The 13869-nt window shown below is 52.3% G+C and overlaps 1 long non-coding RNA gene across 5 annotated transcripts in view; it reads right to left on the bottom strand.

Annotated features, from left to right (window-relative positions):
* LOC310885961 overlaps nucleotides 1-13458 on the bottom strand; it is a 51658-nt gene extending 38200 nt beyond the window's left edge. For 2 of the 5 annotated variants that reach the window (XR_014575047.1, XR_014575048.1), the window contains exon 1: nucleotides 12672-12835. This is a non-coding gene — a long non-coding RNA (uncharacterized lncRNA). Of the gene's footprint in view, nucleotides 1-6744; nucleotides 6915-12671 lie in introns of all 5 variants that reach the window. The other 3 variants (XR_014575049.1, XR_014575046.1, XR_014575050.1) reach the window with 3 other exon arrangements.
* Nucleotides 13459-13869: the final 411 nt, after the last annotated feature.

A 13869-nucleotide genomic window follows, 5' to 3' on the forward strand; every position in this document is an offset into this window, starting at 1 on the left:
TGACCCCCCCTTCCCCACAGCGAAAATCTGTTCCCTTCAAGGGTGCCTTTGGGACCCGGATGTCTTGGAGGGCAATTACCAGATGCTCTTACCTGAATATCCCTCTGATCTCTGGCACTGAATGAGAATTGACAAGAGAAGTGGGTTGGATATATACATAGCAATTTTCTAATTTTCTGAGCAAATTTGGTTAAAGCTGCTGAACGAGAAAGCTTGAAACTTCAATAATAGAGCAACCAGCCAGGCACAGGAATGACAAGAGCTCTGAGCTCAAACATGGTTCTGCCCTGACCTAGAGAGACCATTTGAAAGGCTGAAGGAAATATTTGTCCTCCTGTGGCCATTACATCAAGGCTGTTGAAAAAGGCTTCCCAAACAGGATTTTGCAGTACAGCACCATCCCTGAGGCTTTGAAAGTGGTCTGAATCCTAGACCAAAATCTGTTTTGTTGACTCAAGGCAGTCAGAGGGAAAGGTTTTGCATATGGGCTGCTAAAGGGTTTATATGGTGGAGACTGTGTCTCCATCATATGCATATACACAGTAATTATAGAGTATTTGTGAGGATGAGGAGCACCTTTTGCAACCTCTGTGCTTGCAGAGGAGGACAGAGGGAGCCCTTAGAGCAGGATGTATTTCTGCAAGATGAAAGCAGCCAGCACTGAAGTTATTCTGAGAGCAGGAATCAGCACAAGAGCTTGTCGCCCAGCTTCACTGTGATCTCCCGCAATAACAGCGCAGAACAAAAGCTTTATCTCTGCGCAGGAAGGAAGGTGTCCCAGTTCCTACCTCGGCAGCTGGATGCTGGGACACGGCTGCTCTGCCTCGTCTCTCCTTGTTGCTATTGCCTGCAGCAGGTCTTTGGGAGCCATTAGTAGATGGGGCTGAGGGAAAGTGTCAGGAGGTCCTGGGGGGGGATCAGGCTCCCGTAGCACATGAACCAGAAGCAGCCAAGGAGCTGCTGGAGGAGCTGCTCAACGTCAGAGCAGCAGAACCCGCCCAGAAATGGTTTTACCCTTATTATCCGCAGCCACAGATTTCTGATTGCATTTTAAGCAGCCACTTGGCCTTTTCCCGGCAGGGCTGTGTCACTCGCAGCCACCAGCCCACACGGCGGATGTCACAGGCCAGGTCCACCCACGCCCCGTGCCCACGGCCATAGCGCTGCTGGCTCCAGTGGATCCCTCTCAGCTGGGGCAAGATCTGGCAAAGCTCCCACAAAGCCACGTCTTCTTCCTGCTGTTCATTTCCTTAACTCATTTCTGGTAGCTTTCCAGGACATATTACCATCTCAGGCACCGGCTCAGGGTTCATCTAAGACACCAGGATTTGTCACCTCCTTTCTTCTGCTGTCTTGCTTTCCCCCAGGCCTGGTTTTCTCACGCCCACAACCATCTCAGATTATTTTGGTTTCCAGTACCAGAAATTTCATTATCACCCGTCATCTTCAGACACAACAGAAGACGTAATGCAATCATTTAGCATTCACAGATCTGCTAGCCCTGCTCCTTCATGTATTTATCAGACAGTGCCAGAAAACCCGTCACGAGCATCCTGGCCCTAGTGCCTGGTGTGTCAGCCCCTCCGGAGCACACATTGAAGAGCATCTCTCCTGATCAATGAGAAAAGCTCTGCAATAACAATCCATAAAACTAAACTGCATTAAGAAAGCCCCTAGACTCATCTTCCCATATCTAATTAATTAAACCCTACTAACTAGCCCTATCATCCAGCCCTTTCAGTTTTTATTACAAGCTTTTATAATGGAGCTGGAAGGAAAATTGACTCTCCCTTGGTGGGAATGGCATGTTAAATATCAGTACCAAGAAAAGGTTCTCAGTATTAAGAAATGAAAAGGAATTGGGAAAAGAGGAGGAAATGCTAAAAGACCAGATGAAGTCTTCTATGATGGAGAACATTTTCTGTGCCCTCACTGCCGGATAAACTTGATTTGAGCTCCTGATTTGCTCAAAGCCTGACAAGGGGAGGCTAAGAGATGCCTCTTAATCAAATCAGCTCCCTCTCCCCTACAAGCCTGATGACACCAATACATGAAAACTGTGGAGATAACAGAGGATTCCCAAGGGCAAGGAGCTGACAGCAGAATTTCCTTGCTGTCTTGAAACAACACCAAGCACCAACCATTTCTTCAGAGCCTCGTGCCTCCTGGCTTCCGTCTCCACGTTCTGCTCTTATCTACGTAGTCACCAAGGTACATTGGGGTCCTGTGCTCTTGGGCTGACTCCAAGGAGCAGGAGCCTGATTGCACCTTAAAATCTACAAAGCTGCCTGCCTGGGGTTCACGTTGGAATTTTGAACAGACCTCGCATTAACATTAAAATAACATAAACGCACATTTGCAAAGCATTTGGAGGAGCCCAGGGGCAGAAGAGCAGGGACTAACACAGGGCACACATGCAGTGAGGTCAGACCAAGGATGGCCGTTGCTGCTAGTGCTCCAAAAGCTAACATATATGTTTTTATATATATATATATATATATCTCAGGGCTGAGATGTTCTTACTGGTCAGGAGTGAGCAGATGTCCCAGCACCCACCTGCTCCATGCCTCACTCAGGCTGGACAAAGCACATTACTCACCCTGGTGCAAGATGTATGCTCTTAATTCCCATCACCTTTACATTGCTACGGATGTCATCCATTCCTCATAGCTCCCAAGTCCTCACAAGCTTTCTCCTAAGAATATTGAAAGGATTTTTCTGATCCTAAGCCTAGATATGTTTGGGGAGTTTGCTGACCTCAGTTTCACCACCTTTTTCTTTTTTTTTCCCGCCTGGGAAGCTCTCCCCCCTACCCAAACTGGCCTTGTACCAGCTTTCTTGTTAACACGGCTTCCTTCCACTACCACTTCTTTGAAGAACACATTTACGTGCTTTATTAATCTCTGGATATTGCATTCACCTTCTCCAGACAGCTTGTTAAAAATGGATCTGTTGGTGCTTCTATTGATTTCAGGTACTATTAACACTCATCACCCTTACTGGAAGCGGGTTTCGCACTGCTGTTGCTGACTGCCAGCATCACCCATCCTCTCCGTGATGGCCCGACATGAGGGTCTCCTAGCAGCACATGCGTGCTTGTTGAAGTTGTTTTTTGCTCAGGTAATGCTGGTCACGCAGTGTGTCTGAGCACTGGTGTAAACTGGGAGCAAAACTGCATGTACCTGAGCAGGAGATGAAGGTGCAGGGAGGAGGATGAGACCAACACCTTGGATAAACATCAGTTTGCTTTGCTCCGAGCTTTTTTGGTTGGGAAGCAACATAACCTTGCCAGAAGGGATTTATTATATTTGTCCCCAGAGCATCCCAGCCTCGCAGGCACTGAAGCCTCAAGTCCTTTTCTGCAAAGCAGCAGCGAGAGGTGTCTGGAGGAGAGAGGGAGAGCAATAGGAAACCTGGAGATGGAAGAGGAGCTTCTCCCAAATGCCATGGCCTGGGCTGAGGACATCCATGGAGGTGCTCACGGGGCAGAATGAGACCCGAGAACCCCACGCCCATCCCTGGCCTGGGGTCAGAGCTCTGCACAGATCCCTGCATCTGGATGCTCAAATGCCTTGGGAACCGCTCAGGTATTTTGGGGTCCTGGAGTCAAAACAAATCTCAGGGCATACCCGTTCCAAAGAGCAAGCTGCTGAAATGGGAACACGTGCTGCTGTTTAAATATTTAAGACTCAATAGCCACTAAATCCTGATAAACACCCAAATGCAGAGAAATAGTTCTGGGAAATCAGTAGGATTAGAAGGGCAGCAGGGGTCTTAACAGCAGCAAAACCTGCTGGTCTGCTCTGCAGCAGCATTTGGCTGGGTCTGAATCATTCCCAGCCTAGATGGAAGAGGAGCTGGTCTCACTGGACACATCGTGGGCAGGAACATTCAGGAACACCCCAGAGAAAACACAGGAGGAGTTTGGATGCCCCTCATAACAGGGTAAAGCTCTTCCAGCCCTGCTACATCCACCTCAGCTCCACGGAGCAACGCAAGAACCACATTTGCATGGCTCGAGAGCAAGAGAGGCTGAGAGCTTCTATACATTACTGCAGCAATAAATGTCAGCCACTAAAAACGGGCTTCAATTTCTAACCGTTGATTTTCAATAAAAATAAAGGCTGAATCCTACCAAGCCTAGTTAACTTGCGGGAAAGCTGACAGACCTAATCAGTTTGCTTTTTTTTAAGCACTGTGGTACCTGAGCGCCTAGGAAATCTCAGCTCCTCATTACAGAGAAGCCCCTTGTTAGAAGAGGATTTCCCACAGCAGCAGGGCCAAGAGCCCCACACCAGAGCCATGCGTGTGCCCTCACTGCTCAGGATATACACGAAGCAAGTCAAGGTCAGCCATCCTCCAGTAGAAAAAGCCCCTTTCTTCCATCAGGTACCCTTGTATTCACAGCATTTGTCCCAGTATTTCTTTTTCCTAGTGTTTCTGTCCAGCCCAGATGTAAGTGGCTGAAGTAAAGCTCACACCATTTCCCCTGGAAGATTATCCCACGGTCTAACAGACTTGGCCATTAATTATTTTTTTTCCCCCCTTCCTGACAGCTGAAATTTGATGTAGTTTAATTTCATGCCATTATGTCAAGGTATGGAAGGAAATGAGAAAAACCACGAGATCGTACAAAGATTGTACAGGCGATCGAGCAGGATGGTGCTCAGCAGTCACAGACCTGGCACAGTCCCAGGCACATCTGGTGTGGCACATCAGATCTACCTCATCCCCCTCTGTTTTGCCCATAAACTGCTTGGAATAGGAACAACCAGCCCAAGGAGGCTGTGGCTGCACCAGAGAGATGCTCTGAGCAGCCGCTGGTGGATAGGGAAAACAAACCCACAACATTTTGCACCAAAATTTAATCTGTTGTGAACCCGGGGGGGTGGGGAGAAGGTTCAACGTGTTGCCACTGTGATAGAATACACTCCTCCTTCCCTAATCAGGCTGTGTTATTGGGGACCAATTAAGAGCAAGTCAGGGGTAATTAGATGTAATTAAGATCTCTCAGCAGGGAGCAAGGCACTCAGGGGATGCTGCACAGCCGGTGGCGAAGCTGTACCTGCAGGAAGGGCACGAGCTGGGATGGGGAAATGCACCCCGGGCTCTGCCATGGGGCACCCATAAGCCCTGCATGAGCCAGCCCAAGCAGTTTTTTGCCCACTTGGGACACCTCCGCTGTAAAAGTCAGGGAAATCCTTCCAGAGGAGGTTCTCAAGGTGCTGACCCAAAGGGAAATACGTGCCCTCGGCTGCCAGGATCCAGGGAGTGAGCAGCGGGACTGGGAGAAAGACTGACTGCAGGGCTCAGGGTTTAACTCCAACAACAAAAGCTTTCCTGAAAAGCCAGCACCCCTCCGTGCACTCATCCCCTCTGGGTTATCAGGGAAGGCTACCTGCGTACTTCTGCAGCACACCTGGCTAGACGTGAGAGGTTTCACCGATATCTGCTCACAGTTTTATTACAATTTCAACCACATCTGACTGTGCAACAATAATTGGAGCTAGAACTACTGCCAGCTTGCAAGAACGGGAGCAAACCACACGCTCGCACCAGCTCCGTGGCCTGAGTCGTGCCAGCAGGGACGTGAGAACACTGGTGGCCTTCCAGAGCAGCGCTGGATGGAGACAGTCCACAGGACTGCTGAAATGCTTCCCGGGGGATGCACTCACGCCTTGGGGAGGGTTTCCACGTTAACACAGCACGATGAAGCCGTGGCTCTTCCTGCAAGTTCGGGGTCTGGTTGTGGCCATGCAGCCAATGCCACGCCAGGGCTCCAGATGTGGACGTCAGCCAGCGTGCCAGGAACACCAAACCTCTCCCTCTGCAATCCCAGTTTAAACGACACCAGAGGTGCAAAACCTGCCCCAAAGCACGGGGGGGCCTTTAGGGTGGATTAAGCTGCCTCTGCAGACACTACCAGGGGATGTTGCCTTCGGGACCCCCCTGTCCCACCAAGCAGGACCTGGCTGAAGCAATGCTGAACCCGTGCGGCATCGCAGTGCAGCAGGAAGGTGCTGGCCAAGCCACCCTGCACCAGGACAGGAGCCAGGGCAGCCTCTCCGAGGCAATCCTGCAGTGTTCCCCAGCCACCCACCTGGGTTTTGGTGCCTCACCCAGGCAGGGCTGCTGCACCAGCCTTGCTCAGGCACAGCTGGCAGCTAATTGCCTGTTTAGCATAAATCCTAACAGTCTCTGCAGCCTTCCCTTGGGATGGAGAGAGAAGAATTTTGCAGCTCTGAAGCAAAGAAAAGCTTTACTGCAAGGGGCAGCCAGGAGGATGGAGGCTCACACCCACCCCCAGGCACAGGGGGTTGAAGATGCTCTCTCCTGCTTCAGCCCCAGGTCAGAACAAGCAGGGCTGATGGGCTTCCCTGGGACACCCCTCGCTATGAGAACTGCTTGGCACAAACCCTGCAGCTGGAAGCAGGGCTAAATCCCCCCCCATTTCAAGCTCAAAATGGCCATCTCCAAGGCAGAAACTTCCCCGTACACCCCTCTGAAACGGCGTATCTCCTGTCACCCACAGCCAAAATGATGCATTATTTGTACGCCAACCCTTCTGTGCACCTCCTGGATGCTCCTGCAGCAACCCTCCCGACCACGTTTGGGGCAGGTGGTCTCTGGGTTTCCCACAGTGCCCCGACAGCCCTTCCCACCTCCTTCAAGGCAGAAGGAGGGACAGAGACAAAGTCATTTGCCAAACACCATCAACAAGAAATGCCAGGGGCCGGAGCCTACCTTTCTCCTCTCCTGGCTGCTCCCCCCGTGGCCACCTCACGGGACTGGGGAAGGGCACAGAAGGGTTTGCTTTCCCCTCTTGCTCCCCACTTGATTGCCATCGGTTTGCCTGCAGAACAGAAGCCTGCCCTCAGATGGGCCTCGGTTGTTGCCATGAAGATGACTCCTGACTGCACCAGGATGGAAAAGCAAAATTAAGAAAGCAGCAAAAACACAACTAAAAAAAAAGTCTCATTTGCATAACAGGTTTCTCAGTTTTTCGTGCAAATTGGAGCACAGAATAAAATACGGACCTGAGAACGGAGCAGCTCTGTGCTGGTGCTCTCCTTGCCCAGGCAGTGAATCCTCTGCTCCCAGCAGCAGCACAGGGCAGGATCCGTCCCAGCACGGAGCAGCCACCAGCAGCCCGTAGCAGCTGGCAGTGACCTGGGTTTGGTTGGGTTCCCTGAAACCTGCGCCCCAAAACCCTCAGCCCAGGATGGGAAAGCTGCCCTAAGTCTGTTCCCCACGGAGATCTCCTGGGCTCCAGGTGGTCAGATCTCATTTTTTACCTGTTCAAGCTCTGGGCCATGCAGAAAAAACAGAATGAGTCACAAAACAGCCTGGCTTGGCTTAAAATGACCGATTTTGGAGCTGTGCTGCTAAGACACAAAGCTACTGCTGCGTGGCGAGGGCTCTTTGTGGGAGCTGGTGGCTCTAAAATTGGTCTCATCTCTCAGGCTTTGCGTGCAGGCACCAAATTTTTCTTCTGGATAAACTCTGCTTTGGGAAGGTTCTTCAGGGGAAATTCATGAAATTTTAAATTACACTAAGGTTTGAGCGCTTCAAAGGGCTTCAGCATCACGACGCTTCACCTACGAGCATCAGCAGCCTCTCAGGGGCAGGGTCACCAGGACCTCCTCACCTCCTCTCACTCCAAGACTTTAAACAAGAGCCTCTTCCCTGCTACCTCAACAACGTGCAAATACCTCACCGACAGAGAGCAAACGTCTCTTCGAAAAGCATCAGCAGCCTTCCTCGGGGCCACAGAGCCCTTACTGGAGCTGGGTGCCCGTCGCCCCGTGGTCCAGGCTGCTCATGGGGATGGTGGTGCTGGCTCCAACAAAACCTCCTCGCCGCGGCCGCATTCAGGGCACGGCATGAAGTGCTTCTCTTCGTGAGACGCACTAAGTAATCCCAGCTTCCCGGGAAGATAATTAAGTTCCACTCGATGGTGTGACCGCTACAATTTAAAGCGCGCACGTACACATGCAGAATGAGTAAAGGTGGTGCTTTTTTTTTTGCCTTTGTCCTAATAAAAATAATTGGCTTTGGCCAGTTGAGGGTGTTTCTTCTCCCGTTTTCAGCAGCAGCACCGTAGCGAGCAAAGCCTGCTCAACGACAAAGCTTGGGCCGTCCTTTCCACGGCAGGACCCAGGAAGGTGCTGCACACTTTGCAGCAACCATGGGATGCACACACAGACACAGACCTTGCCCTGTGGCCTAAACAGGCAAGAAAACAACCCCAGCAGAGCAATTTGCCTTTAGGAGCATTGGCTGACGCAAAAATAGGGAATTATTGGGATGATGTCCTTATGCTGCCATTTCCACAGCGTGTTTGACGTGCCCACGGGAATGTCTGGCAGCCCCGGCGAGCTGGCCCTGCTGTGTCCCACACCGTATTGCAGTGACAAACAGAGGCACAACAGCAGTGACAGACGTGCCCCAGGGCTGCAAGGGCTGTGCAGAGTGGATGCATCCCCGGGCACACCTCCACACAGCCCTGGGGGCCCCATACGGTGGGGCTGCAGGCACCCGCAGGGTGTAGGGGCTGCCGGGACCAAGGCTGTCCCCAGGCCCCCTCTGCTCACAGGGGCTGAGCTGCTCCATGCATGCATGGGGAGATTATTTCCAGCCTGAATGAAGCCCAAACATCTCACAGGGGATAGGATCCCGATTCTGAAAGCCACAATGTCTCTAAGCTCTGGATAAGGTATTTGTTGTCTTGAACACCACTGTTTTCACTTGCAGACCCCAAAGCATTTTGCAAAACACTCACCCGCCCTGTTGAGCGACGCATCCCTAACATGAGGGCATTGCAGCACCTACCCTGCAGCCAAACCTGAGCTGCCCCTGCCCAGCTGCTGAACTGGGCCCATCTCCGCAGTTCCACGTGGAGACAGAGCTGGGCATCAAGAAACGGTTAAATTCCTAAGCGAGCCAGTAATTACATTTTTCCTGTAGTTTAAAAAGGCCATTTGAGGCCTTACAGAGCAAACATTTTCCCTTTTAATGACACGGTAATAGATTAAGAGGGGCCTGTCTCACGGCAAACATCAAACAAGGGAGATGGATTCCCCCAGTGGTGGGAGCGAGCGGATCTCTGGCGCACGGCGTGGCCACAGGAAAGCAGCGGCCACCACTTCGGCATGGACCTGGCACGGGCAGGGTGGCACCAGCATCCCTCCTGCCCCTCCTCGTCTCCAAAAGGCACCAGGGGGCTGAGGCTGTGCCAGAAAAAGGAAAAGAGAAGGGGCTTTGGGGGGAAGGGGGGGGTGTTATTGTAGGTGTTTTAGTTATTGCAGATGTTTGGGTTGTTGCAAGATGATGTCCAGGAGGAGTGAAAGGGAGAGGCAGCGGGGGAAAGGAAATATTTACCAAGCTTCAAAAGCAGCAGATGGTTGCAATGGAAGGGAAGTGCAGGCAGGGCAGCTCCAGCGGGAGCAGGCTCAGCCCTGATATTGCAAAGGATTTCAGGTGCTCAGCACTCCGGGCCACCACAGCACTGCTGGAAGCCCAGGGTGCTCCGTGCACAGCTGGATGCTCCATACAAACCTCTGTGCCCAACGCAAAGCAGGGGGTCCTGGGGGTCTGGGAGCTATCGAGCACCCCACCAGCCCGCACATCGCTGGTGCTTTGCTCCAAGACACGCACCCAGCCGGGATCTGCGCTCCCCATGCGCCACGTCCCCTCCCCGGGCTGCTCAGTGGGGGCTGCCCCCAGCGCTCAGCACCTCCAGCCCCCACTAGGAGAAGCGCCTGCGCTCGACGGGATGGAAACCTGCCTAATTAGTGCCGGGAAAAGCAGCAGCAGCAGCAGGGGCCCAGGCAGCCCCTGCCAAGCAAACATGTTCAAATCAAACCGGAGCTTCCTCGCTCCAAAGTTTACAAGATGTTTCTTTCAAACCCTCATTAAGCCCTTCTGTCGTCGCCTGCACTGCCTGCCCCCCGTGCCGGGGCTCAGAGATGCCACCAGGAGCAGGAGCTGTGGGTTTTCAGAACTTCAGGGGCTTCTCCTAAAGCCCTGCATGCACTAATCCGCATTTACACCCAAGCTGCCCAGCCAAAATCCTGTAATGCATGCAGACAAATAATCCTCCTGGAGCGCTGTCCCCATTTTTGCACTCTTGACTGGATCAGACCAGCCCCTTGGGCGTCCCTGCACCATCGCCCCATGCCTGGACATGGTCTGGGCTCCATAGCTGGTCACCCATAGTTTGGGGTTAGTGGGCAATAAAACCAGCAGACAGAGCTACAGCCTAGTTCTGGGCTGTACTGGATTCATGCCACGGCTCAGCACTCAGAAACAGCCGGAGCCCCTGCACGGCACGCAGCGTACCCGTACCTGCCTCCTGCCCAGCACCCACAGCAGGATTTGTTGGAAAATGGCACAGATATTGAGTTAGGGTGAAACCAAGCAGCTGGGGGACAAGACGGTGGCGAAGCACATCCATATGGGATCAGCGCAGCTTGCAAACCCTGGCATTGCTGCTAGAAACACACCCCGAGCTCTGCCAAATCCAATTGGGTTTTTAAAGGGTATTTTTCGGGTGGGGGAAGGCCGAGGAAAAGCACTGGAGAATATCGGGTTTCAACGCTCTTGCAGCATTGTGTGTTTTCCCTTTTGATGTTGGTTTTTAGTTTTTATTGAAAAATATTTTGTGGTCTGACACAAACCTCACTCTTGCCTGAAGAGCCAATGTCAACATGAAATTCTGCGAGCGCCTCAAAGGGAAACATTTAAAACTACATAATGAAAAAAAATAAAAAGAAACTGCCTTCTCCTTTCCTAGCTTTTCCTTTTTCCCTCCTGGCAACTTTCAGCATTTTTTGCTCTTTTCCTTACGAACCAAAGTCACGCTTTGGGGTCTCAGTGTGGAGCAGAGCCCGGCTCCAGGTGACAGGGCGGTGCCCAAACCTGCTGCGCTCCAGGGCAGCATCCCGGGGAGAAGACCCTGGCAAAGTTTCCCCCCATGAAACCATCGCCCCTGGAGCTAAGCCAAACACCTTCCCCTCCTGGCACAGCACACAGAGGCCAGCTGGGAGGCCAACGGCTCTTTGGTTAATGTCAGAGAAACCTTGGATCAACCGAAAAACCAAGATCTACCCCCAGGAAAATACAGCCCTCACCCCCCTCCTCCAGTCAATTAGTCCTCCTGTTAATTAGGGCTCCCCAGGCTGGCCTGCACCCTTTCTTTGACCAACAGGGCTTGTTTTTTTTTTTTTTTGTGCTGTCATTAGTCGGCACATCACAAAACCAAAAAAGCCCAGAAAAGGCACGAAACCGGGCAAGGGCAGGCTTGCTAAAAACTGCAGCTTCTGCGTCTTGGCAACACGTTTAATTTTGGCTAGAGAGCCTCAAGCCGAGGGCTATGCCAAACAGCGCATCTATAAAACCGTGTACGTTTAAGACTTTTGTGCCCCACTTTTGTGCACGTTCCTGCTCTGGCTGCAGGGAAGGGGAAAACCCATGCCCACACGTGCGTTTTTGCACACCTGAGCAGCTCTGCAGAGAGTTGCAAACACATCTGCCTGCGTGCACGCACCTCAGGCTTACTGGGGGGCGTGAGCCTGTTTATTTGTGTCTGTTTGTGTGTCTGCACTCAGGCTGTTTGTTGGTACGGGCTGCCTTTCCCTCCACATATGTCTCTGTGGCTACGTGCCTGACTGCGTAGGAGAGCTCCCGTGGCTTTCTGGTGCCATTCCCAGGCAGCTCTGACAGCAAAAGGCACGCATTGCGCCGGGAGATTATTAAACAGCGATGGAAGAGGGGAGAAAGCACTGAGAAATGGTTAATTTTTCAACCTGCATCTCATTCCTTCATGGTTTTAAAGGATGTTTCCCACCCACCTTTTCTGGCATGCGAAAGAAGATCTGCCCGAAGCGAAGCTTTCCTGTACCCAGGCACGCACAGGAGCAGGGGTTGGATCCTTCTCACTGTGCAAGAAAGCTGCTTGTGCTCAGGTCTCCATTTTATCCTTCTCCTCTAACCAGTCCCCCCAACCCAGCATCTGTACAAGTGTTTTTTTTTCCTACTGGATTTGAAGGAAAAAATAAATGGAAAATCCTTTTTGGACCGCTACTAACACCTTGGAAGAGTCGAGCCAGAAAGGGACAGGAGGCAGGTGGTGACCATAAAACATCTCGAGGGTGCTCCAGGGGCAGAAGTTGGGATATCTCCAGTAGACTACTGCCACTTTAACGAGCAGAAAACAACAGCCCCTTAGATCTCGACCACAAAAGCGCTCCCTGCCTTTTTGCAATGCCGAGGCATGCTAGGGCCTGTGCGTGCATTCAAGAGGGAGGATTTATCACAGGAGCACATCTTAGCACCGCGTTATAGGCAGCAGACCTGTCTGGGCAGCGCCTGCAGGGCCCTCAGGTGTGCCGTGCCAGTGCTACTGGTGTCCCACCAGTAACCCCCATTGCAGCCCAGGGCTCTTCCCAATGGATGGGCACTCCAAGCCCCCAGCAGCGAGCAGGCACAGCAGCCTCCCAGAAAAACAGGCTGAACATCCAACCCTGCAGTGCAGGCACTGCAACGAGACAAAGACATCACACCACGTGCAGCAGTAGCCCCAGCAGATGTATCCTTGGTGCACCCACACTGCAGCCCAGAAGCACCTTCCTCCTGCTTTGACGGCACCTCCCAGCACCACCACCACTCACCGGGCAGCCGTTCAAGCACCCTGGGGCGAGGTTCCACCAGCAAGTTCCACCAAACCAAAAGCTTTGCAGCTCCCCAGGGTCCGTACTTGACCCCTTCCCGGCCCCAAGGTCCTGCCCACCTTCACCGCTCTCAGCTGTGGAACACCTGAGCACCACCTGAGCACCGATGAAGACTAACGACAGTGACTGGCGCTTCATCCATCCTTCAGCCTGCTCGTGAACCTTCCTCTCCCACTAAGTCCTTGGGCAGCTCTTCCTTGTTCTAACGGCCTTACAAGAGGATTTCTGGTTGCTTCGTATGCCCAGTGCCAGTCTGCTATGGTTCCTCCACACTATTGTGGGCTCATCTTCCACTCACAACCTAATTCCCCTTTCCTGGATGCTCTTTGCACGTGTGTGCACTGTGTGTGCTCCTACTCACTTGCTCCCCCAGCACAAGCCATGCAAGCTACCAACACTCTCCCGGTGATGCCTCAGCCCCATAGCAGAGAGCAAATGGCTCTCTCTTGTCGAGGAACCTCCATGCCAAAGGTCTCTGGGGGTCCCATCTGTAACTCTCTTATCAGCACCCCTCTTCGGCTCATTTCTTTAACAAATCTTCCCTGCGCATCTCACTGGAAACAGCCCAGAGATAACAACAGCAGATATGGGCTGACCTATGGGATTCCTGGAGTGATCAAACTGTCAGATAACAGAATAAATCTTTCTCATGGGCTGGGGATTAAATCAGAGAGTGTTAGCTGCTGCGGCTTCTTATTTATTTCTGTTCTCTTAAATTGCATTTCCCTTCCCCCCACCAGGAGTGCCTGCTGCCTACAGCTGTAAATTACTGCAAACCTTTATGGCACGTTTAGACACTGAGTCTCTTAACCTTGCAAACACCTCTTGTTTTCCTTGATGGTCTCCAAAAGCTCTAGGGAAAGAGAAAGCAAAAAGGGAGGGGAACAATTTGATTGCAGGCGCGTGCCTCGGCATTGCACGATGGCATGACCGGGTCTGAAGGTCGCCTGAAGCCCAGGGGCTGGGTGTGCAGCTCTTGGCTTTTGCATTCAGCAGCCTCCTGGCCTTGGGTGCAGCACCTCAGCTCTGCTTTGCCCCAGCCCTCCTCTGTCCCTGCATCCTGCTGAGGATGCAAACTGGGCTGTGGGTGCCGCTCTCTGATGCAGACGTGTTGTCGCCCCAAAACGTAGTGATTCCC

Source organism: Anser anser (assembly GCF_964211835.1).
Source record: "Anser anser genome assembly, chromosome: 24".
NCBI classification, from domain to species: Eukaryota; Metazoa; Chordata; class Aves; order Anseriformes; family Anatidae; genus Anser; species Anser anser.